This window comes from Podarcis raffonei, chromosome 5 (genome assembly GCF_027172205.1).
Source record: "Podarcis raffonei isolate rPodRaf1 chromosome 5, rPodRaf1.pri, whole genome shotgun sequence".
NCBI lineage: Eukaryota > Metazoa > Chordata > Lepidosauria > Squamata > Lacertidae > Podarcis > Podarcis raffonei.
In genome coordinates, this window is record NC_070606.1 from 24,862,146 (window position 1) to 24,869,877 (window position 7,732).

The following is a 7,732-nucleotide window of genomic DNA, read 5'->3' on the forward strand; positions in this document are numbered from 1 at the left end:
TGCTGTTGGAGTGAGGCATTTGTTAGACTAAAACACACACTGTAAAAGCAGGACTCTGTTATTTAGTTAAGAATATGGTGAAAATTCCCTAAAAAGAAGGAACTGGGGAGGAAGCAGAATATATAAATGAATAAATAGGCATTTTTAACTGGAAAAACCAGAATAATCAGGAATGGTAAAATGAATGAAAAGAGTTCACATGGTTATAGTCTCACATGGACGAAGAAGTCCAGTGAGAAATATTTTTAAAACGTCATTAAATTTTGGATTAGCTGCAGCCTTAATAGATGTGAGAGCATACCCACAGTTAGTTTCTCTAATCTAGTCATGCCATCCTTGTATGGTAGGTGGCTTTTCACTTTATCCCTCATTATTGGGGTAGTTTTGGGAGCTGCTGTATCACTGGGGACCACAGCCACGCTGCTCCTGTAACCTAGGAAATGACTTTAGAGCTGAGCTACCTGATCCGCAGATTCACATGATGCATCTTGATGCTGGACAGTAAGTACCACTTCAGAATGTGAATGGGGGATGAAATGTTTGAAAGGTCGTTTATGCAATGTACAGATACATGCAAAACCAGCATGATGTGGAAAAGGCTAGCCTGTATCCTGTTTCAGAACATGCTGGTTTTGAGTGTGCACATTACACAGAAGCATTTTGACATGAGGCTTCTCCCCCACCCCCACCCTGACACCCGCTGATAAAAAAATCCCCTCCAATCTGAATAGTACATTCCAGGAATAATTTCACCCTGTGATTCTACTGCATGCGCAGATTGTTTTATTGTGATGCTTTAGTTCTTGGCCTCACTTTGAAAAGGGACTACTTTTACCCCATTGATTGCCACCTGATCTTTGAATTTAATGGCCTTCGTACTCCAGCGCCTTCCCCTTGCATGCACTCTGGGTAAGCAGAAAACTTACCACCCAGTTGTCTCTTGCGAAGGTCACAGCAGTCATGGCCCTACTTGTGTGCTGGCTCATGATGGCCCCAGGCTCTGTGATCTGAAGAGCACAGGAAAGCTTCCACCATTCACATTAGAGCCCAAACCCATTTAAGCTGGTAGAATTGCACTTCCACCACTTAATGTTTGCCTTGAGGCAGGCTTGGTGTGTTTTTAAAAAGTCTGATTTATAAAGTGAAAATAATGTAGGCTTCCAGGAAAAAAAGAGAGAGAGATGCCATTTTGTGGGCAACATTGCTTGTTTGCTTGAATTCCACCTGCCACGATTAATTTTAATCAAGTCCGGGAGGGAGGCATATTGAAAGTGTTTTAATGTTATTGTCAAAAGGCTATGTTGCTAATTTTAACTGTATACAGTTTGGAACATCTAGGTCCATTAATGTTGCCTTGAGAACATCAGCCACACTGAACCACCACCACCACCCTATAGCTACAAGCCAAATGGGGACCCTGCTGGTTCTCATGCTAAATTTTGCACTGATACGTCCGGGCACTAATTGCAAGTGGTTAGGGCTACCATACATCCTGGACGTAGCCGTGATTTGACCATTGGAAACTGTCCAGACAAAAATTGCTGAAATGTCTGGGAAAATCTGGATGTATGACAGCCCATGTCAGGAGCGTAGATTTTGGTGAATTTCCTTTAAAATACCTCAAAAGCTTCATGAGCCATAGCCCAGCGGGTCTGCATTGCATTCAGGAGGTCCAATATTCAATTCCCAGCATCTCCAGGTTAGAATCGTAGAATGGTAGAGTTGGAAGGGATCCCGAGGGACATCTAGTCCAACCCCCTGTAATGCAGGAATCTCAATTAAAGCTTCCATGACTGATGAAATATACTCTGAATTGAGAGTGGATCTCATGCTCTTTATTCCGCTCATAGTGGTGAGAAGGAATGGAAGTTCCCCCACAGTATCTGCTTTATATACATTATTTACACAATGGGCTGCACGTGATTGGCTAATTCCAGGATTCTCCTGTAGGCCAATCAGGTTGTGGATTCAATTCCATCTGGAGCTGGATTGGGTGGCTCCTGCAGACCAATCATACTGCTGCATTATTCTAGGACCAATCAGACTGCTGGATTCTGAATCCGATTGTTCTAGGACCAATCAGACTGCTGCATTTTGGATCCTATTGTTCTAGGACCAATCAGACTGCTGCATTCTGAATCCTATTGTTCTAGGACCAATCAGACTGCTGCATTTTGGATCCTATTGTTCTAGGACCAATCAGACTGCTGCATGTTGGATCCTATTTAACTCAGTACATAACAACCGATGACCATCACAACCTCTGCTTAAAAACCTGCAAGGAATGAGTGTTCATCACCTTCTGAGGGAGTCTGTTCAACTGTCAAACAGCTCTTACTGTTAGGCTGTAAAATACTCCTGCCCCCAGCCAGGTGGTGGAGGTAATACCGAGCTACATGAACTATTGGTCTCATTCTGTACAAGGCAGGTTCAGTTGAACAGAAATCCTGTGCTAGTTAGTGCCTTAAGGTTGCCAGGTCACACCAGAGAAAAGAGACAAAATTATTGGGGGTGGGGAGAGGACACACATAAAAACTGTAGCTGCCCCATCTCCTGATTCAGTAAGAGGCTGAAAGGTACAGGGGGGGTTGGAGGTTGCAACTTGGGAGCCGTAAATCCGTATGCTGCATCTGTGTTAGTGCTCCTGCACAAAAACCAGGCTGCTATCTGGACACACCCTAATGCACAAAGGGTCACACACGCCGCAGCAAATCAGATGTGAATGTTATTCCATGTAACCGAGTCATTCTCTTCCACGGTCAAGTCTGCCACGTGTAAAATGGGACTACTCATTCAATAACTCCTAGAGACACTGTGAGGATGAAGCTGGTGATTTTTTTTTAATAAAAGCACATTGTGCTAAATAATAATAACAAAACAAATACAGTAGTTGTAAAAAAAAAAACCATTGTCGTAGATGATTAGCACAGCGCTGCCACCCCGTGGATATGCAGAGCACAATCCAGCCAGACTTAGTCACAAAAAAAGGCTCGCAAGGGGGGGGGGGAGCAATAGGGTTTCATTGTGAATCAGGACCAAACTATGCATTAAAAGTTCAATTGCAATTACATATCTTTTTTTAAAAAAAACACAACCTAGCATATTGGGGAGCACAGTGCATAGGGAGGAGCAGGAAATTAACACACACACACGTTATGGCCCCCTGGAAACTGCTATTTCCTCCAGAAGGGAGGAAAAATAATCAGCGCAAATAGCAAGGCAAACAGTAGCTTCTGGAGAGGAATTTCCACTGGGACCATGGCACAGAGGAACAGGTTAATTTCAGCTTTACTCCTGATATGATATTGATGTAGATCTGTGTACATGTCTGTTTTTCATAGGAACCAATTTAAGTTCAGCATTTATTTGCCTTATTATACCTTTATATTTAATCATAATAAATAAATAGGTACCATAATACTCACCTTCAATTTTTGCAGAATCTTACCAGAAGTAAATTGCCTTTTTTTCTCTAGTGCAGGTGCAAAATTTGTGCAACGAAGTGCCTGAAGTAACATTTGAGGGCTATTGTAGATCCTTACATTTCAGGAATTTTAATTTTGGAATCGATTTATTTAACTGAAACCTTAAGTCCCATTGATTTCAATGGGATGTGTTCATACATTATATTTTCTTGATGAGCAATTAAGATTAGTTCTTTTAAAAAATATATTCACTTAATGTGTGTCTTTATTTATTTACAGTATTTAAAAGTCCTGCCTGTCTTTGAAGAGTGGAGGAATGAACATGTCACCCATCTTAGTCCCACAACAACCCTGGGAGGTAGGTCAGTCAAGAGAGAATGGTTGACATCAATATTTTCTAGTGAGTTTTGTGGCTTTGTTGTTGTTTAGCGGTTTAGTCGTGTCCGACTCTTCGTGACCCCATGGACCAGAGCACGCCAGGCACTCCTGTCTTCCACTGCCTCCCGCAGTTTGGTCAAGCTCATGTTGGTAGCTTTGCGAACACTATCCAACCATCTCGTCCTCTGTCGTCCCCTTCTCCTTGTGCCCTCCATCTTTCCCAACATCAGGGTCTTTTCCAGGGAGTCTTCTCTTCTTATGAGGTGGCCAAAGTATTGGAGTCTCAGCTTCAGGAGCTGTCCTTCCAGTGAGCACTCAGGGCTGATTTTCTTAAGATTTCCTTTGTGGCTTATTGGGGATTTATTCAATATACATCACTTCAATTATTCACACCTCTCTATGCAGCAGGGGTGAGAAACCTCTGGCCCCTGAAGTTGAATATGCCCTTCTGTGCTTTTCCTATCTGTGGCCTGGGGAGAGGAGTAATGGCCTGGAGAAAGGTTTATTTCTATGTGAAAGAAGCAAGCAGAAGGTTCTTGTTTGGGTTATTCCTTCTGGGAAGCTGAGTACAGCTGGTTTAAACTGGTTCTGTTATACTTTGTGTCAAGGTCATGCTGACTATAATAGTCAGACCAGGAGGACCCTGGGTTTTGCACTTTCTCTTTCTAACTCTTTGTTCTGGTGTGGTGTTCTGTTCTGTATGCTATAGTGTTAAGGTTTAGTCTTATTATAAGTTCTTGTTAAGTTTAAGATAAGTCTGATGCAACTGGATTTCTTATGGACAGTAGCAATCCTGAATGTATTGGATTTGTGACCGTTATGCTCATTTGCCTTCAGTGGCAGTAAAACTCTTCCAGATGAAATACAATTGCCTCTGGTCTATCTTTTCGGAATCCTGCAATGTGTTTAAGCTTTTCTCTGCACAACAGAAATGACCTCTCAGGGTAAAGCATCTTCAATGAGGCACAGGTTGGTGCTAAATATTTAGAAGCATAACCTGCCTGTATCCCCAATAATACCAGTTCCAGGATGGTATTATGCCACAACCACCAGTGTGGCTCATCTTGACCATACATTTGTTGGTCAGTCATTTAGAGGCAACAATGTTTCATGGATAGGGTAGCATTACAATGTGATCTGGGACTGCAAGCTGACCCCGGCCTGTGATAATCTGCAGGGTTGCCTCTGTAGCAGATTGAAGCGCAGTTAACTGCATTTATGCAAGCAAATCTTGCTTTAATCTATTACTTTTATATAACCTCCCCTTACAATCATAACAGAGATTAATACATGATTATTATTTTTTAAAACATGTCTCTGTTCTCCTTTTGTAAGCAACGTCCCTCAGCTGAGAACTGAAATTCTTTGGCATGGGTGGAAGAAGAATAAAAATGAAAGTTATTGTGTTAAGGAGTGGACATCTCATCTTATCTCTGATGAAAAGGAAACTGGACACATGTGGACTAAAATTCAATTGGGCCATTATAAACCATCATGACCTAGATTCCACCAACTAAAGGAACTCAGAATTTGTCTATTATTTGACAACTTTAGGTTTATTTGTATTTCTTTTTAAAGGTATTTCTGGAAACAAGGCAATTTCATTAATAAATACCTTATTATTGTTTAAGATAGATGATTTATGTCAGTGGCCCTTTGTGGTTTACTGTGACTGCACTCTCCTCTAACCATGCAACCTGACGAGGACATTTTCCACGTCCGTACAGCACCAAGCACTCTCCAGCTGGCCAGTGGTCAGGACTGACATGGCACTGAAGAGCCAGTTTGGTGTGGTGGTTAGAGGGTTGTACTAGGCCAGGGAGACCAGAGTTCAAATCCCTGTTCAGCCACAAAGCTCACTGGATGACTTTGGGCCAGTCTTTCTCTTCTGTTCTCTCCCTGTCACTCTCCCTACACCTACCTCACCTTGAGCTCCTGGAATAAAAAGGTGGACCATAAATGCAATAATAAATTATAGTAATAATTTATTATCACCTTATAGTAAAGGTGACCCCTGACCATTAGGTCCAGTGGTGACCGACTCTGGGGTTGCGGCGCTCATCTCGCTTTATTGGCCAAGGGAGCCGGCGTACAGCTTCCGGGTCATGTGGCCAGCAGGACTAAGCTGCTTCTGGCAAACCAGAGCAGTGCACGGAAATGCCGTTTACCTTCCCGCCAAAGCGGTACCTATTTATCTACTTGCACTTTGACGTGCTTTTGAACTGCTAGGTTGGCAGGTGCAGGGACCGAGCAACGGAAGCTCACCCCGTCGCAGGGATTCGAACCCCTGACCTTCTGATCGGCAAGTCCTAGGCTCTGTGGTTTAATCCACAGCGCCACCCGTGTTCCTTATAGTCTAGCAACATTTAAAAGATAAACTCCCCACCACCAACTCTCTCCCTCTCTCTCTCTCTCTGTTTCCCTTGCTGCCTCCTTCCTTTTTAACCAGGGAGTCTCTGTTCTTGCTCCCATCACAGATTCTCCAAGCTCACAGCAATTTTGGAAGAACAGGAACATATATGCAAGCAGAGGAAGCAACTGAGGCAACCATCAAGGGAATAGGCAGGGAAAGGTCCCAGAAGAAAAGCAGGCACAAACTTGAGCCTGGAAGAAGCTCACAAAATAATTGTTCGGCCCAGTGTTTCAAGAATGCCTTTTCTTAAATAATTGTTTTATTGACAGTAGCAATATCCTGATGCAGATTTCTAGCTGGCTATTTGTTAGGATCTGGCATAGGAAAAACTGCTTGCTCCGTATTTGTTTGTTTGCTTGTTTTAACCCTCATTTTTGGGTGGGTGCAATATTTTAGAACGACACGAGGTGGTGCTGTTGGTACGTCTTCTGTACAAATGTCACTGTAAGGAGATGACTGTCAAGCTTTAAAACTTAAAAGCTCTCCCAACGCTGGATTTTCCGCTGTGGATGCCTGATGCAAAAGACTTAGACGAATTGCTCTTCTGTGGCCCTAGTCGGCAAGCCGTTTTACTGGAGGGCCGCTTTGAGAAGGGCGTGGGGGCAGCGGCAGGCCAAGGCGACAACTTCCGCCCAACTCCTTTTGGAGCAGGTGCTTCTCATTGGCCACACATCTCTTTTGCCTCAAAGGTTGGCAGTGGAGAGCACAGTTTGGCCAAAGCGCCACCAGCTGCCAATTTATAGGGTTAACAGCAGCTGGAGACAGCCATGGAAGCCAAGCCACGCTCAGCTCCACACTTGGCCTCCACTATCCCTTGATTGTTTGAAACATTTGGGGGCCTGCCCCCCCCAAAAAAAAATATTGGAGGGGAGCAACATAGCCCCTGGTGTGGCGTATATGACCTGCTGCCCTTAGGAAAGCCCAGCTGGGTCAAGTCAAAGGCCCATCTAGTCCAATATCCTGTTCTTATAGTAGCTAACAAGAAGGCTGCAGACAGGACTTGATTGCAACAGAGCTCTCTCTCCAATTTCAGTTCCCAGGAACTGGCATTCAAAGGCGCACTGCCTCCAACAGTGGAGGTAGAACATAGCCGCTATGGTGCAGTGGAAGATGCTGTGCTGTCATCAGCGGATGCGATTGGCTTCTGCATGTAGAAGGTGGTGGAGTCAGATCTGAAGGTTGGCGGTTTGAATCCCCGCGACTGGGTGAGCTCCCATTCCTCTGTCCCAGCTCCTGCCAACCTAGCAGTTCGAAAGCACGTCAAAGTGCAAGTAGATAAATAGGAACCACTGCAGTGGGAAGGTAAACAGTGTTTCCATGCACTCTGGTTTCCGTCACGGTGTCCTGTTGCTGGCCACATGACCCGGAAAGCTGTCTGCAGAGAAACGCTGGCCCCCTTGGCCTGAAAGCGAGATGAGCACCGCAACCCCATAGTTGTCTTTGACAGGACTTAACTGTCCAGGGGTCCTTTACTATGGAGAAAAGGCATGGGAGGAAATCCTGCTTCCATTCCGCT